Source organism: Chiroxiphia lanceolata, chromosome 9, assembly GCF_009829145.1.
Source record: "Chiroxiphia lanceolata isolate bChiLan1 chromosome 9, bChiLan1.pri, whole genome shotgun sequence".
NCBI lineage: Eukaryota > Metazoa > Chordata > Aves > Passeriformes > Pipridae > Chiroxiphia > Chiroxiphia lanceolata.
Genome location: NC_045645.1, coordinates 8,487,270 through 8,505,841, shown reverse-complemented (window position 1 = coordinate 8,505,841; position 18,572 = coordinate 8,487,270). Strand labels below are relative to the sequence as shown.

The 18,572-nt window shown below is 41.6% G+C and overlaps 1 protein-coding gene across 1 annotated transcript in view; it reads right to left on the bottom strand.

Moving 5' to 3' along the window:
• Nucleotides 1-15,448, bottom strand: part of ZFYVE9 (zinc finger FYVE-type containing 9) — a 56,342-nt gene extending 40,894 nt beyond the window's left edge. Inside the window, exon 1 of the mRNA XM_032696189.1 lies at nt 15,357-15,448. The gene's annotated coding sequence lies outside the window, so the exon portion shown is untranslated. The remainder of the gene's footprint in view (nt 1-15,356) is intronic.
• Between the last annotated feature and the right edge of the window lie 3,124 nt (nt 15,449-18,572).

Genomic DNA, 18,572 nt, shown 5'->3' with positions numbered 1-18,572 from the left:
ACTATGCCACTATTGCTCTACAATAGTCTGGTGAAAAATGTTGCTAATAAACCCCACATTGCTGCCTACCTACTATTATTCTTCACTTAACTGTAAATCCTCAGAGTAAGGCAGCAACTCCAACTGTCCTTGCATTCCTGATGACCTTGACTGTAACAATTTATAAACCAGACTCTGAAATTAATTATATTACACTACAATAGGCCTTCCAAAAATAAAGAGCTAGTAGCTTTGATACTCAACAAAAATTCACAGCCCTCTGAATTCTGTAAACTGTATTCATCAGCTTCCCATTGATTTTCTTAGAGTTAAACAACTGGTTTTTGTCTTCAAATTATTTCCCCTACAATCTTAGGCTCCCTTCATTTCCTAAAGGCTTCTTCTCACAAAAAACACAACAGCATCAACATTCACTATCAGGGAAGACCAAAAAAAAATGTCTTCAGAAGAAACTGTTTTGCTCTCCTAACTACAGCATTTCTGTAGGTCAGGTGCTCATTTTCACAGGCTGCATCTTAACAGTCAGCACAGCTCAAAAGTCCCACACAGCCATGGGCAGAGAAAACAGACTGAGCTTATAACAAAAAGTGCAACAAGGAGTAAGATAAGTTAAATGCATGTTTTAAGGTTTGCTGGTGCTGGCATTTTGACCTGTTAGGTAGTTGAAATATTTATTAGTGCTCTGATGAAGCTGCTGCACGGTAGAAAAAAAATCTTAAACCTCCAGTAAAATGAACAGAATTAAAAATAAAAAAAATCAGTTTTCCATGTATGAAAGCAATATTGAATGTTACACTACAATTTTCCCAGGGTTGTTTATTATTCTTTTCAGAAATAAGCTACAGTAATAATTCCAGGAAACTAATGAACTGAACAGTAACACTCTGAGTAGTACTGTTTCCAAACTCAGAATCTCACAGCTTTGGATGCCAACAGAACTCTTCCTGTATACAAGTACAATTTCTGATGCTATATATATACTTCCACCTCTATAAACTAGATAAATTTTGGATATTTGAGAAGTAGTAGATATTATCTTATTACAATGTTCTTCTACAGGCTTCCTATGCATGCAAAAATGGAGTGAAGGAAATTTAATTCCCCTGAAAGGCTTCAGAATAAGGTTTTTCAAAGGCCTGTCATGTAGTGTGGCAGTGGGGAAGGTTCTCTGTACCACCACCATGGCCTCTCCTCTCGTGGAGGAAAATGATTCAGTTTTCATGACCCCTTTGAAAAGACAGATCAATTAATGACAATTCTGCCTGGGATTTATGACAAGGCCTGTCAGCTGCATCCTGAACACTGGACACATTTCACACGAACCAGTCACACATTAACCACAAAGTTCAAGCTCCCCTGATCAGAAATGGATCAGACCTGGCAATCCCCAGCTGAACCTGTGCTGACACCAGCGCCCTGAGCCACCAAGCCTTCTAGGCAGTGATACTCAGGGCAACAGTGCAGCTTTATTATTCAATGTTTTCATTCTGCTCCGCTCTCCTTGTTCCATTCTTCCCAGGTAATGACTTTTTTGTCAGTAACCATTCGGCACAGAAGAACACAGATCTAATCAGTGGCTCCCAGTCTCCAAAGCAGGCTTGGAAGAGCTATTACCTGGAGGTCCTGGAGCTTTTTGTTTACAGTTCAACATTTACTCTCAGCAACCATTTTCCCTTCCAAAGATCAATGCAAAAATCAAAGCAAGCTTACAGATGTGAATGTAATATGTTTAAACAAAAAGTAATTAAAAAAAAAAAGTAAATTATGACGTATGGGTTTAATGAAAAAGCAAAACAAGTTGGCAACAGAGCCAAATTATTTTTTCAATAAGAATTTAATGTAAGAGAAGTATATTTAAATAAAAACCTGGGACAAAAAGAATAACTACAAATGAGTGTCAAGAATACTCACAACAACCTATAACCTCAGGTTTATTAGGTTTTTCATGAATCACACACACTGCTAAAAAAGGGGTTCCATCACACCTGAAAAAAAATACACACATTTCCACTTAAAATTTATGGGCCCACTGAGACATCATTGCAAAGGGAGGAGGCCCAGTATCTCTGCTGGCCCAGTTTGCTGCTTTAAGCAGTTGAGTGTCTTATCTATTCTGCTGGTGGTTGCTGAACATCTCTGTCTCCTGCCCTACAGTGGCATCACTCAGGTGCTGCTTTGGTTATACCCTCCATGTCTGATTTCCCTCAGGAACTCCAAGAAGGAGACTACCAATTACTGCAAAAGCAAAACAGAAATTGAAGAGAAATTTGACAAGCTGAGACGTGCACAGAATAAAGAAGTGATGAAGAAGAGAAGCAAAGAACTCCAGAAGTATAAAATTAGAAATATCTTCCACAAAAAAGGAATGTAAAAAATGTTTACAACATTAAATGGAAGTAATCTGAAGTAGCACAAATTGGAATAGCTTATAATAAATGGAAAGAGACTGAAAAAGAAGCAATTCTGATACTATGTTAAAATAATGCAGAAAATGCTCAAAGCTTGAAGAGATGCTAAAAAATGCTTCCATCTACTGGCAAAGGTCCAACTCCTAACTACACCAGAGATCCTCTATAATGTGCTACCAGAGAGAAGATGTCTTTGAGTAGGCAGGGAGACATTTGCAGCCATTTTAAGGCACTTTATTACAGTTAGATTAGTTGAACTAGGCATTATCTCCAATGCAAATCCACATTTCAATGCTGGTATCTTTACTTCATCCCTTGTCTACATCCTGAAATACCAGATGGGAGATTCAGAGACTCCGGACATGGACGTGCTCAGGGCCCAACTTTGCAGGAATAAAAACTGCAATAAGAAATCCCATAGCAGGGGGTTCCATCACCAGGAAATCAGAGTTCTTAAACAAGAGGGGAAACAGGACACACATCAGTTATACAACATAAATCACTTTATCTGATCAATTACTCTGGAAGCTACATCTTCACAAGCGGAAAAGTTGGGGGTTCTTCACTCAAGTGATGCAATTCTTGCAATAATGGCAATTTACCACACCCCCAACAATGTGGAGCTCTTTCTACCTAGTGTGTGCCAAATCAAAGGTTATTAAGTGTTATAGAGTGTTACAAAGAGTTTGTGACACAGCAGTACCAATATCTGTCACACACATGAAAATGCCTGCAATGGCAAGGACTTCAGATTAGGCCCCGAATGAAACATTTCAAAATGAAGTGTTCTATTAATAATCAAAGCAGCAGTCATGCAATGCAACCAGAGAAGAGAATGATAGTTTTCAAAATTCTAATTTATTAAAGGACACTCAGCAAATGACAACAGAATTTTTTAAAAACACGTGGTCTAAACCACAGCTCAGGATTAGAAAATCCCATCAAAACTCACCACAAATCCATTTCGTAAGAAACACTAACAGCAGCAGCAAGAGATAAAATGTAACAAATATAAACAAGATACAATTGTTGCCAATCCTTTCCCTGCACCAAAAGCTCCAGATGACCAAGTATCCTTCAGCTTTGCTTCCCGTAATTTGCTGATGTTCCTACTACCCAATGTAAATGCACCAAAGAGCAGACTGGGGCATGACAGGCTATTTCTGTGTAACACAACACTTTGTACCAGCTCACTACCCATGAATGCTGACAAAGATAAACTATTTCAATGTTGCATTGAATTGTCTTTTTTTCCAATCAACTGAGCAAACAGAGCTGGACAATGCCTAAAGCAGAACAGTCTCTCTAACGATTTCACTAATATTTACATCTTTTGCCTTGACTTTTCCCCATGCCATTTTAAAGCCATTATTTCACTTTTGTCTCTAGCCAAGTTTCCATAAGGAGACATTCACACATCCTGAGCAGCACTAAGGCCCTCAAAAGAGCAGCAACTTCAAGGAGGTGCTGCAGGAAACATCACAGTCAAAAGTAACAGGGGGACACAAAAACTCCAGCAGCATCCTCAACATTTGTGCTCCAGAAAGTAAAAGCAGCCCAACTGGAAAGGACACCTGCTTTACAGCACTTTACAGTAGAAAATAAATTCCATTTTCTACCCTTTTTACTGTTTCAAGGAGAAAGCAATTGATTTGTTTTCTTGACACAACCCCAGCCCTGCCAAGCAGCCTCAGCTGGGCCCTGAGCACCTGGAGACAGGAACCAAGTCCTGCTTATGTAACTGCTTGGGACTGCCTGGAACAGGGTCCATCCCTGCTCTTGGGAAGAACAAACAGATAGGTTTACACTGCAATTCTGCCTTCCACGCAAGTTTTTCCAGAGGAACACAGTTGGAAAAAAAAAGGAGAAAATTCTTTCCTGAGCTTACTCATATGCTCACAGAGGTTACTTCAAAATTTGGTTTATATATCTGAAGTTTCATAACACTTTGCTTCATACAACTCCCAAGTTTAAAATACTGTAAAACACAAAAAGCTAATGCATTAAACATAAATTTAATATGAAATCATGTTTCTTAATTTGTGCATGGATTCCATGTAATATCATCAATGTAACAAGGTACATTTTTTAAAAACATCAATCCATTTAACATACTGATCTGAAGCTGTTACTTAGCTTTTTTCAAATACAAACAAAACATACAGAATAAGTAGGTTTATGGGATGAATTTTTATGTTTCTATATTTGAGAAACAAGAGTTTGACTACAGTGTTTAACAGATTTGAAGAACAAAATTATTTAAAGCCACATGCTATGTATCTCAGAGTGGATCAGTCCTGTATTCTAATACTTTCTGAATTTTTCTTCTTTCTAATATAGGGTAGAAACAAGAATGAAACCCAAACAGACTCAACATTGTTTCAGATGTTCCTCAGATTTGTGCAATTAGGTCCCCTAGAATCAGTAATTAAAAGCCTCCCACTGCCAAGGAACTCGCCTTTTTATAAAGGGGCCGATACCTGTGGGTGCTGTGAGCAAAATCTCTATCTGATAATAAAACCAGAACTGTCAACACAACCAGAATGGGACAGATGAGAAGGACAATGGGCAAAAAGGGAAACTGCTTTGCTACCATTTACCAGCCCATCAATTCCAGTTGTACCCACTGGGGAGAGAAGCTGCCAGAAGTGACACAATTTATACCCTCAGCTGCTCTTTAGAGAAAGGACAAGCTGAACAGAAAAACACTCTGGAAGTCCACAGTCCCTTTCTACTGAAGCATCAGTCAGCTACTAAAGCCACCTTTATCAGCAGACTACAGTTTCCAACAGCACAGTGGTCATTTCTGCTCATCTGACAACAGAGTTCTAAAATCTTACACACATTTTAAAGAAATATCACAATTATAGACAACAAACAGTTACTATTTCTCAGATCCTATGTTATGTAGAGCTGGATTACCATGCATCCCTGAAAATAAGTTTTCAGAGATCTATGGGGTTTTGTCTCATACTCCCTTCAACCTGAAATTATCTGAAAGTAAGTAACTTTTAATTGCCACTTTGTGTTGACCCTTCTATTCATACTCTACCAAGCACATTATAAAACACTGTTGTCAGTGTAGCAAAGTTCACTCCCAGGCTTATGATCACGATCTCACATCACTGCTGATGTTCACAGTGTCTCAAGTCATCTGTAACTTGTAACTCACTCCATATAACTCAATAATCCATGGCAACACTGTGTACTGAAACTGCTACTTCTGAGCATCATTCCCATCTCTGCTGAGGTCCATTAACACGCTTTTACGAGTGCTGAAGGGACTGAGCACTAACCAACAGAAATGGTGAGTAACTTGCATTTAGGTTCACTGCAAAGCTTTTTTCTTTTCCCTGATATATTGTACCACTAGAGCAATCAGGACATTTACCTGAAATTTATGTTAGACTCAAGGAAGTTTCAGCTATAATACTAAGTGCCCATAATTCTGTATCATTGCTGGCAGTCACAGGAAATAAAGGCTTAACAGATTAAAATCAAAAACATTTGAAGGCATTTATTATTAATGAGTTATGAGTATTAACACAGTTATCAGAAATCTTACAGAGGTCTAGGAACACCAAATTCTCCTAAACTCAGATGCAACATTTCTCACATAGATCAAAACTGAGAAACCTCTGACTCTTTTGTCCACTGATACGGTGGTTGATTCTGCTCAGCCATGACTCCCTACCTCTTTACCCCTCTTAGACTGTGCCATACTCCTGTTTTCTTCATCTGTCTGTCTTCTTTTCCCCTCTCACATTCCCTCCTCATTCACTTCTTCCTGCACCTGTTTTCTTTCTTCCTGCCCATGCTTCCTTCTTCCACTGATTAAAAAAGAAGAGAAACCCCATGTGCTAATATTACTGTTCAGAGCCACTGGTGTGTTGTAAACATACCAGTTGTAAACAACCTTATTAACCACATCATATTATTCCTCATATCTAGGAACAGTGGGAGCAAAACCAATAGCAATGGTGATGCCTCCACTTTGCAAACAGAAATTAGTCTTTAGACCAAATGGATATCAAAAAGGGAAAAAAACCCCACGTGGCCAAAACAACAGCTGAATCCTAAGACATTGTTGTAACTGTCAACCTGCCTCCTGCCCATCCTCATCATTATTCACCATCATCATGGCTCCTTCACAAACTCATGTAAACCCTCAGCCTTTCAGCCTGTGAAATGCAATTTTTGACACATAATTCAACACACTATTCAACATCCAGGATCAGCACAGCTACCCACTTCCCTCAAGCATTTATGCTTGAAACCTCTAGTTAAGACATGTTTTGTTGAATACATAGGAGGCACAACTATATATTTCCCCACAGCAGAAGGTACAACAGCATTTAAAAGCCATCTGTACAGAATCAAGTTTAATAAGTAAACAAACAAACAAAAAAAAATAAAATACAGCCAAAAGGAGTACTGTAGGAAAAGAATAGGGGAATAAAACCACCACACATACAGGTCTCTATTGCCCATGAGTCTCAGAAGCAATTTCTAATTGCCAACCACAGCAAAACCCAGGTTCACTCTACAGGAGCATATAGAAAAAACAAAATCTATGTGCAAATTCCAGAGATAGGTTAAAATGCATTTTATGGGTGACTTGTTAAGTGAAACTAAGGTAAATACAATATAGAGGCTATTAAACCAGTACACCAATATAATTACTGGAAGCATAAAAGCACAAAGGCAGACTGGTGCTTAAGTAACAACCTTTTAAAGTTGCATTTATAAGAGTCAAGAAAGAACTGTGAAACACATGAAGTACATTGGGGTTTTATTCTACCTTCATCATTTATACAAAAACTCAGCATGAAATTACTACAATCAGTGCAATTTGATGTTTCAGCTAAGAGGTTGCTTCAATATATATGTTATTTAAAGTAATTTGCTAATAATACAACCTAAGAAGTGGGCCTTGCACATACTTTCAAGTTCCCCAAATAAGGGATCATTAAAATACTCATTTTGAATTAACCAATAGAGCACTCACAATGTACCTTTGTGACATGATGACAACCAATGTGCTCTGATAAACTATCAGTGTGACTGGCAAACAGAAACAGTAGCTGTGTACTGAAGTATAAACCCCTCAAAGGGTCTAAATGGGATACCTGTGCCTTTCTCTAAAAGCCCAAGTCTCAGGAACAAGCCACTTCCAACCTATAGCCTGTATTTCCAAGCTATAGCAGGTACTTCCACAGTATCACGGGAGAATGTGCTATTTCCAAAAGACTGTTAGATAAATGAAAAAAAAATTAATATACAAACAGGGAACTTTCCTCCTACATTATCTCAACTCATATTAAATGTTCATTTATCTGCATTACAGTGTAGATAGGGAATAAAAAATTACACTGACATTACTGGTTTGCTGGGTATATTTTAACCATGTAACTTTTGTTTCTCCTCCAGCCTACAAAGAGAACTCAGTGTTCACAGCCTCAGTAACACAAATAAGAGGACTTACACAGTGGTTAAGTGTTCAGATGCTATCACTTCTCAAGTGTTGCATCTTTAATCTCCTACAGAAATTAGGATTGTGGGATCATATTGTTCACTTACTATTCTCTATGCTCATATTTAAAATATATACATGTGTCATGAAAAATAGCATTTAAGTAAAGACAAATCCAAAGGACTGTCCTCTGAGGGAAAAGCAAGCTGCTATATGTATTTTAGCAGCAACCTGCTGGGCAATCAGTACCTACACAGCTCTGGAAAAAAACCCCAGAATTATGGTGTTATATGAGAAAGATGGGATTAAATGCAGAGGGGAAAGCAAGGGAAGAGATACTATGGGGCAAAAAGGATTTACATCTACAGGAAAACAAGATTCCTTCAGTCCACTGACGGTAGAAAAAATGCTTCCTAATAAAGTATCTCAAAGGCCTTGGATACATAAAACATAGGATATGATTTAGACTATAAACTTATTTAACTCATCTTCCAATTGGAAACAAAACAGTTCTCTCCATCTCCAGATTGTGTAAGAATTTCCCTGCTACTTACAAACTCTTTTACAAACTCTAAGGAATCACAAATGAAAAATAAGTCCCAGCCAGCAGAAATGAATCTGGACTTTAGATTCCCCAGTTTCACCTGGAGTGATGGGAGCTCCTTTATCCCTGGACCAGCACACTGCACCGGCTCAATCCAAGAACCACTGAACACTTCAGAGAAACAGCTGAACCAAACCCAGCTCTCCATCCTCAGTACTGCAGGATGTCAGGCAACATGCTCCTTGGACCTGTAATGTCCTCAAAAGGCAGGTAGGCATTATCCCTACTCAACAGCTGGTGGGAGTGTTGACACACAGGATACACTTTTCTCTCTCATATCATGCTCATTTAAGAAATCTCCATCACAGACACCCACCCCTCTTCTGTACAGACCACTGAGGCCCACCTGCCTTTGCTCCTCTAGCACACCTGCAGGAAAAGGTGTGCACCTCTTCAGCACTGCACTTCCCAACCTGGGACAGAAACATTTCGGTTAAATTGATATGCAAAGCTCAGAGCTGCAGAACTGATGAAGGAATACAAACTGAATTCTGCCAGGCACACTGGGCAGATGACAGGAGCAGGGATTACCTGTCACACCCCCTCCCCATCACAGAAGTCTCATCTCAGAGACAGAGGATGTGAGGCACACCCAGGTCACAATGAGGTCTGAGCACCACAGACCAGAGGAACCCACATCACCCCATATTTTACTATTTATGACACCGTTCTTCAACCTTGCTCTTAAAATCCAACCATTGAAAAAAAGGAGAAAGGGAAAAAAAAAATCAAAAGTTGTTGAAGAAGAAAAGGAAACAGATGAGAAAAGTTTCATTGATTAGGTTAAAAGAAATGTAAGAAAAGTACAACTAATAATAACCAAGAAACAAAACCCTCACAAATCTGAAAATATCTACAACTTTTATTGTAGTATCTTACAAACTTCCAATAATCTGACTGGCCAACTGATCAAGCAATAAATTTTATGCATATTCATATGATTTGCCAATTCTTGAATTTATAACAACTATATCCACTATAAATTCATAGTTTCATAGTTTCAAATGGCTTGGCCTTTATTTTAGTGTTCCTAAATCAATCTTCTAGATCTCACTTGGAGTGCAAACAGGTAAGTCAACATGTACACTGAGTTCAAAGCAGAGTTTTGACACAATAAAACTGAATGTGGAAAGAGAAAAGCTCCTCTAATAGTTGGTGTCATTCCAGATAAAGAAGCTATTCTGCGATTCAGAAAGCTCTTTGATCTTCTTCTTATACTGAACATTTACCAACTCCTTTTAACTGCATCAGACTACTTTTTGGGAAAATGTACCAGTGTATGTTCATCCACTGTTAATCTGTTATGAATTTGCTAATGTATTTCACCCATATTACTTCCATAAATAAAATTTTAAACTTACAGTAAAATACAAATGTTGTACTCAGAGCACGTTTGTAAAGTTTGAGTTCTATTATTTATAAAAAAGGCTTCAGTATCTCACAGAAGTAAACAAAACCTTTCCAATTACAGTATTTTTACAAATTGCATGAATGCAGAAGTAAAGCTGGTAAGTGCTACTGGGGCAGTTACAGCACTTCTGTAATTGACAGAGCTCACATGAATCTCTGATATAAGTACAGCCTAATTTCAATTTATCACCTGATAAGAAGTGACCTCTGGAATCTTTGTATGCTGGGAAGAGGGAAGGACAGGTTCCTCCCAGCTACCACTTCACTAACACCAAAAAGGCACTGAACTGAAGACATGCACTAAACATTTTACCTTTTTATGGAGGCCCACAACTGCTCTTTGGCAAAATTGAAGTGCAAGAAGTCAATAAGTGAAATTCACACTGAAACATTACAGTCATTATAGTCAGAATTTGGTATATAGTATTTGTTTTCCAGCTCTTACATGAACAAGGGATTTTTTTTCTCAACACAATGAAAGGCTGAAAACACAGCATCTTTGATCGTGCCTAATTCCTCTGTCACTAATGAAAAATAGCTGGGGAAGAGTCCTAAAATAGCTACCAAACTAAATTCTACAACACAGAAGTATTTTCAAACATAGATAATAGCAGAAACAAACAAACAAATACTTTCAGCTTTGTCTGTATTAGGCTTTAGTGCTTTTTGTAACTACTATGAATGTCAGTTCAGCTCCAGCCGGACCAAAAACCAGGGAGAGACTGGTGAAGATCCATTACTGCATTACTTTATATACAAAGCCATCCCCCAGACCAGGGCTCGGTAGCACTGTCTAAAGAACCAGTTGATGCCTCGAGCCTCCATTAGGGGACTTTCCACCTTTGTTACTATTTTGGAACCAAACCATAACAGAAATCCAACAGAAAAAATTTTTAGAAAAATCATTAACTGGCAATATCATTTCCAAATGTAAAGTCTGATTATACTTCATTAAGCAATCAATCTTTAAAAAAAAAAAAAAATCAAACTTCCTTGTTGATATCAAAAAGGGGAGAGGGAGAAGTATAGAATCAGAAGCAAAATCTATACAATTAGCATGGAATGCAATTCTTGACAGAAAAACCTGGAGGATCCTAGCAGAGCTTACTGGAAATTTTCTAGATCTTCAGAGTATTCCCTTAAACATCTGATACTACATTGACTCCACTGACTCATAGGTAGATGTGTAGCTTCAGTTGTCATCAAAACGTCAGAGATATAAGTAATAATTAACATGTATAGCAAATAAGACAAAGATATTGATATATACTCTCTGTATAATACAGAGACAGAATACAGAGGTACAGCCACTACCATTATCTGCAAACAATTCCATGTGAAAGTTAGTAATTGCTGCTTGACAATATAGAGATAAACAAAAAACCAATGCAAGTGGAAATCTGACACTGAAGTCCATGTTTTCATTTGCCCAATGTACACCGGGGACAAAATACGTGAAAAGTTTAATACAGTGACACCAAAACTTCAAAACACAGCATATGGTCCGACTGTCACACGCTGACATTTCCAAATTATCAAATTTTACATGGAAGCAAAACAACGGTAAAGTTTCCTGAAGTTCTCTCCTCACTGGCCTTCGTAACAAACACAACTCTCGCCTTAGTTTATGCTCAGACTGAAGATACCACACAAGTTATTCAGAGAGCACTCCAGCTCCACACTTCCAACCTGTAGATTCTCTGTGCTTCAGGGACTCCACACCTGTTTTTCACATAGCTTCTCACTTTTTTTTTTTTACCCTTTTTTTTCACTGTGACAGAACTATGCCTGTGCAAAAGTCAACTGACTGGACTTGCTTCTTTAAGGCACCTCTCACTTGAGCAGATCTGGATGAAAGAATAGGGAAGGAACAATTTACCCAGTGTTGTCACCCATAATTTCCTGGCCATACACTGTTCGTATTCAACCTATGTTTTTAAATTAATTAGATTTCTCTAGTCATGACCTTTATGGATTTCCTCTGCCAATCACGTTAAGCCTATTTGATGTTGTGGTTGAAGGGCTGTTATTTCTTGAAGAATAAATACCAATATTACACATCCCTGCTTATCCCTTCTAGTAGTACAACAGTAATATAATTACTGATGTAATAATCCAGTAATAATCCAGACTGGAATTTTTCACTGACAGAATATAAACTCAGTTTATAAGTATTTCTCGTATTCCACCTGTCTGCTATGGCAACCTGAATAGTAGCATTCCTAAATATCCCAAATTCTGCATGTGTGTGATACAAAAGGGAGCAAACATCATAAAACACATTCAGAAAACAAATACCTGTCACAGACAAAAGCACCGAGTGCGGTATTCCACCAATCCCAACGAAAAGGTCCTGGGGTCTGCAATGTCTTGCAATTTTCTCTAGAAACTAACCTTTAAAAGAGTGACAGAGTTTAACATCCTAAGTATGACACTCATACTCATTCCTTCCCACAAACACTAGCTGAGAAATACATTCATTAAGATTTAACTGAGCAACTTAAAATCTACAAATGTGCAACGTCTAAAAAGAATCTTCACAGCCAAATTTAAAAAAAGAAATTGTGCTGTCCTTTTGTTTCAAATAAGTGAAACCCAGTCAAACAAACATTAAGTAGGGAAGTACTTTAGTTATCTGTAAAAATAAAATAATTTACCTCTATAAAACAAATAATGATTATATATAAATTATATTTGTGTGCATTATGATAATGGTCATTTACTTTTATCACACTGATTTTTCAGTGTGCTAATCTTTTGATAACTATATATAGCCTGTTTTGCTCCAGTTAGTAGTCAAAAAAGTTGTATGAATATGTATGCTGAATTCTAATTTTCCTGAATTCTAATTCAAGTAGAAACTACTATGTCAATGAAGGATCCTTGATGTATCTTTTATAACTTCCCATCCATTTACATTAATTGATATAATTTTCCCAGTGTTGCAAGATATAGCCAACACTTAAAGCCAACACAGAAGTAAAAGTTGTTTCTATCACCTAAAACTCGATACTTCCAGTTACTTTCAGCCATTTACTCTTGACTATCTATTTCTTATTGATACAAAAAGCTTTGTAAACCTACAGTATCATTGTAGGGACACATTTCTCAATGCTTCACAGAAACAACTGCAGGGAAAACCAAACATGTCAGTTCACATTTCTGTCCATTTCAAAGTTCAAGTCTCCTAAAGAATCACAAATAGAACTATAAACAGGCCACCTTTCGATTTCTTCAGTCTCTCTAATCTCAATCACCTTAAAAAAATAAACAGCAGCCTTTATATAAAACTTTCAAAGCAACCTATGAATATACTGGTGCCTCACAACAGTGTTCTGGAAAAGGTCACTGATTCACCAGCACAGGGACTGACTGTGCACTGAAACTATTGTCCCTCAACTGATTTTTGGTCAAGAAAGTCACTTTTATTTAGAAGATTCTCGTCTTAGTGCATCAAAAAGATTTTTCTGATCAACAAAACATTAATACACAAAAATCTATTTTTGGCCAACTTTTATCCAAAAGCAAAACTTCACTCTAATCCTTTACCATAATAACTTCCAGGTAATTTTTTATAGATAGCCTGTAGAGCCAAAAACCAGCAAGCTGCTTTCTGCTAAAGCTGGCACAGCTAGTGGACAGACTACAACAGACATTAAAAGCTTATCATTCTTTGGCCACGAGTTTTAATACTGCATCTTTGTTCAGTCTCTACCTTTGTTCCCTGAGACAACCACAGTCAGACTTTATGCCAAACTAAAAAAACTGTATTTCATCTCAGCCTTAGCCCCAGGCCTCAGATCCTGAAATGCGTGTCTTTGAAAGTGTTTAATCCCCGGCCTCATAACTGACTCAAAGCTAACACACAAAAACAACACCCACTATCAGGAGTCAGCACTGCAGTTTTGGGGTGGGTTTCTTCCTTTTTCACACACCAAGGGAGGCCCCATAAAGCAAAGAGAACCAATCAGTGTGTCAGAACATGGTAACTTGTACAGTGTGGATCGGGGCTTCAATTAGAGGAAAGCTTGTTTGAAATTTTAGACCTTTCTTCGGCTTCCATTTCAGATTCCCCAAACATCTGAAGAGATTTTTAATTTTGTCTCTCTTGGGTCAAGGAGACTGTTCTTCTCATTTTGCATCACATGCTGTAACTTTATAAAAAGCAGCACACTGCTGGGCTCAGGCAGTAACAAAGGATTGTGATGTTGTTTCAACCACTGAAGGTATATCTAAAATTTGGATTCGTTCCACACAATCCAAAATTACTTGCTAATAAAAGTTAATTACAATGTTTTCAAGCATTGTGTTGTCAGCTAAATGATGCCCAAAGAAAATATAAGCTTTTATTCAAGTAGAGCATCTTTTTTGTTGTTATTATTATTTTGCTTGTTTATACAGGGCTCCTTCTAGTTTTGGATTCAGCCTGGACCCAAAAATTGAGGGCAGTGTTTTTCAGAAATTCTAATCTGAGACAACCACGCTTAAATAAATAAGATTCACAGAATTCAGTTAACTTTTAATATCGGAACTGAATGAAAATATGTGTAAAAATTACACCCTCTGAAAAACCTCTGTCATAAAATAATAAGGAATATCTTGTCTATAAATAAACAAGACCGTTAACACGAAAATATAAAGTCTATCAATTTCCATCTGCTACTTGTTTCTCAGCCTGGTTAACGAGATAAAAACAATTCTTGAGCCACCCTCTGCCATAGGCACCTATTTAGCCGTAACATTTATAAGCAAGTAACCAGCCCACCTCTGCAAAAAGTCCGACATGCCAAGAGTGCCAGTTATTCTTAGAGTGAGACATGACCACAATTTCACGTAATTAGAGATGTTATAAAACGCATCCCGCCCGCTCTCCCCATCCCCCTTCACCACTACCACCATTGCAGGACTGACTTGTTACACATCGCGATGAGCAAGTAACATTCCCTGCCCGGGAGAGAGCGGAGATCAGGCCATAAAAAGGGCACGAGATGCAAACAGGGATCCTCCCCTCGCCGGGCCGGCGGCCGCGGCTGCCCGGGAACAGCCTCGCCCTGCCCCGCGCCGGCACACCGGGGTCCCGAGGGGAGCCAGAGCTCCTTCCCCATCCCCGGGATCGCCGGCGCGGGGAGAAAGGTGCCCCGAGCGAGCGGGTCGCCCGACCCGCGCGCCCGGGGACGGAGGGGGAACGGCGGGGAGGGGGCTCGGAGGAGCGGGGCGGCCGGGGAGGGCTGGGGGGCGACCGCTGCCTTCCCCTTGGCGGCGTGCGGGGGGCAAGGGCGGCGGGGCGAGGGGACACCCGGAGCCCCCCGGGCCCGCGGCGCTGTCGGCGACACGGCGGCTCCGCGGAGGCGCCGGAGCCCTCCCCGCCCGCGGGGCCTCGCTGCGGGCGGCAGGGGCCTGGGGAGCGGGGTACCCCGGCCTGCCGGGCCCGGGGGCGGCGGGCCGGGCGGCGCTCACTCACCTCGGGAGGCAGCAGGCGCCGCCGGGCGTGCATGGCGAGGGGGATCCCCCGGGTGCTGCCCCGGGAGCGCGGGGGGCCGGCGCGCCCTCGCCGCCGCCAGCCGGGCTCGCTCGCTGCCTCCGCGGCCAAGGCCGCCGCAGCGCCCGGCAGCAGCGCCCCCTGCCCGGCCCCGGCGGCAGCGCACGGCACTGCGGCACCGCCGGGGAGGCGGCGCGGAGCTGCCGCGCCCCCGCCCCGCGCCGCGGGGTCCGCGCCGGCACCGCCGCCCTCCCCGCGCGGGGTCCCGCCGAGCCCGCGGGACCCGCAGCCACCTAAACACACACACACAGACAGACAGACACAGGCAGACACGCAGGGCTGGGGGGCGGCACCGCCGGCAACCCGGCCGGGGGGCACCCACGCACCACACCGAGGGAGCTGCCCCGCGGGCGGCTGCAGCCGGGGTGTAATGTGACCGTACACGCCCCGGTCAGCAGCACTCGCGGCTGGGAGCCGTCCGCGTGTTATTTCGCCATTTCGCGTTGAGGACCTTCACCCTCGGAGAGGGACACCCTGAGGGGTGCGAGGCATGGGGCCATCCGCTCACAGGCACGTCCAGTCGTCAGCAAAGAGGCTTCCAGAAACTAAAAATAAACGAAAACACGCCACGCCAAACAACAACAAGCAAACACGCTCGTTCCTCACGCGAGCCGCGATGGCGAGCTGACAGGTTATGCCAAACCGTCACTGCGAGCCCGGAGCCTCGCCCGTTCTCTCCATGAGGAGGCGGCCGCCCATGCCGGGAGCGGGACACTTCCCCGCCTGGCTGCGGGCGCTCGGGAGCTCCAGGAAATGTCACTTCCCGCGCGTGTCTCGGTCCGACGGGCGCGGGGATTCACAGTGCTGGGTTGCCGTCCCGGACACATCGCGCCCTCGCCGTCCCTCGGCCGCCGGCAGCCTCACCCTTCCCGCAGGAGCGCTCAGAGCCTCAGCAATCCCTCACCCCTCGCCTTAGGACCCCCTTGCCTCAGAAACCCCTGTCCCTCTCATCTGGGACCCTCACCTCGGGAACGCCTCATCCCAGCTCCCTCTCAGGAGGGCTCGCTCCACGCCGGGGGAATGGGAAGGAGCCGCTGTCCCCTCACCTTCGGGCAGTACTGTGACCTTCCAGCTGCGGGGGGACCATGTCAACTCAAGAGGGAGGGAAAGGCGAGTGTGGTGGCTGCTAATGCAGTTGCACAGCCATTCCCTCTTCTCAGGCCTTCACACTTCCAGGCTATCACTTTCCAGCAGGTTGGGCTTCTCCATTAACTTCCCACGTATGTCAGGGAATACGGTGTAATGAGCCTCGGTGATAAAATCTAAGCCTCCTCGCTCCAAGAGCATCAGCCCATCCCGCTGGAAATGAAAGGGAAGCACTTAATGTTTATTCATTGATTCTGGTAGAACTATGTGCTTTTCAAGCAGAAAATGCAAGGTACTCCCAATCAACTGAATCATCAATCCATGGGCAAAGAGCTGAGAAGATAAAAAAATGCTCATCAATCATAGCTGGGAGTAGCATGTTAATGGAGATGGAATTTATTTTCTCCCATAAAGCATTCCCTGTTAACCCTAACTTGCTATCTCTTTAGCAATTAGTGGTGTCATGCTTGTGAAGCACAGATGAGGGCTTCAGATTGGTCCAATACACAATTACTATCCTCAAAAACAATTCTCATGAAACACCTCAGACTGCTAAACACACAATATGCCTGGTAAACAAAAAGGAAGTAAATTAAAGGGTGAGCGACATAACACACTGTACCCTCTGGCCAAATGTGTGCAAGCACGTAGATTTGCCATCTACAAACGTCTCACAGAGGCATATCACTGTCATAATTTTGTTCTACTTTAATCCCTCTGGATGCAACCATTCATTGGAATGTTTTCTCACCAAACACTGAGAGGTTTTTCCTGAAGGATATTATAACTGGCGGTTTTGCAAGAGTGCTGTCACATGAAAGCGTGCAAAACAGGAGTTAGGAGCAATGGGAAACATCTCTGTGAGTTAAGGTGATGGAACATGGTCTCATTCCCCATTGCTTCTGGGTATCTTGGGTGCCACATGACTTGTTCCTAATGAAGATGTATCTAGAGGAGCAGCAAACTCCACAACACCCACATTGCTGCTCCAGGCAGTTGTGGTTCCAGGCACCTGAGCTTAATGCAGGCAGATTGTCCATCCTGTGTTCTTGCTGTGCTCCCTCTGCAACTGTCCAAAGAGGAAACACTTCACTATGGATAGTGAGAAACACTATTCCAAACCAAATCAATAATTTTTATCCCAAGCCCCAGCAAAGCTGTAGGACACGGACCATGACCTTCTACTTGGCACATTCAGTGCTGGTGTCAGAGTTACAAATTCTCCAAGAAGTATCTTCAGCTCTTCCATGTCCCTGATCCTTTACAGCATCATCATAAGAAATCACGCCCAATAGTGTCCCACATGATAGCACAGACATTTGGTACTGAGTTTCCTACCACTTTTCCCAAGTATTTTGCCATCTTTCCACAGCTCTTTAGGAGAAGCTACCAAGGAAATGGCATAAAGAAGAGCATATAGAAAAGGATATTCCAATTTGCAAAAGGCAGGGATCTGGAAAACAGGTGAGAAGATCACAGTTACAAAGGTGAGGGGAAGCTCTGAGGTGCCCTGGTTGAAGGGAGCAGCAGAGAGTTACAGGCTCAATACAAAGGCATACACTGGGAGCTAGGAGTTCCAGGGAATTGATATGGGATTCAAAATGATCCAAGAGTAATCTTTGAACAACAGGGTTAAGGACAAATAAGAGGATTTTTTAACTACTTGGTGAAAGTTGCAGAAACTAGAAGGAAAAGGAAGCTTAATGAAGGCTTCACTCTCTTCCTAGGTGGAAAGAGTAGAATGTTTAACAACAGTGTAGGAAAGGCAGAAGAACTCAAGAACTATTTCTTGGGGAAGAGGCAGATGATATACAAATACCATGTGATGATGATGAAATACATTCCATTACAACAAGCACTGAGGAGGATGTTAAACAGAAGCTAATGAAGTTGGGCGTCAGCAGATCCAGGTAACTTGCATCCAGAAGTTTTAAAAGCACTGGCACAGAGTATCTTTAGACCATTAATGTTGATTTTCAGTAAATCTTGGAACACTGTTAAAGTTCCAGAGGACTGGATGAAATATTGTCCCAATATTTTAAAAGGGTAAAC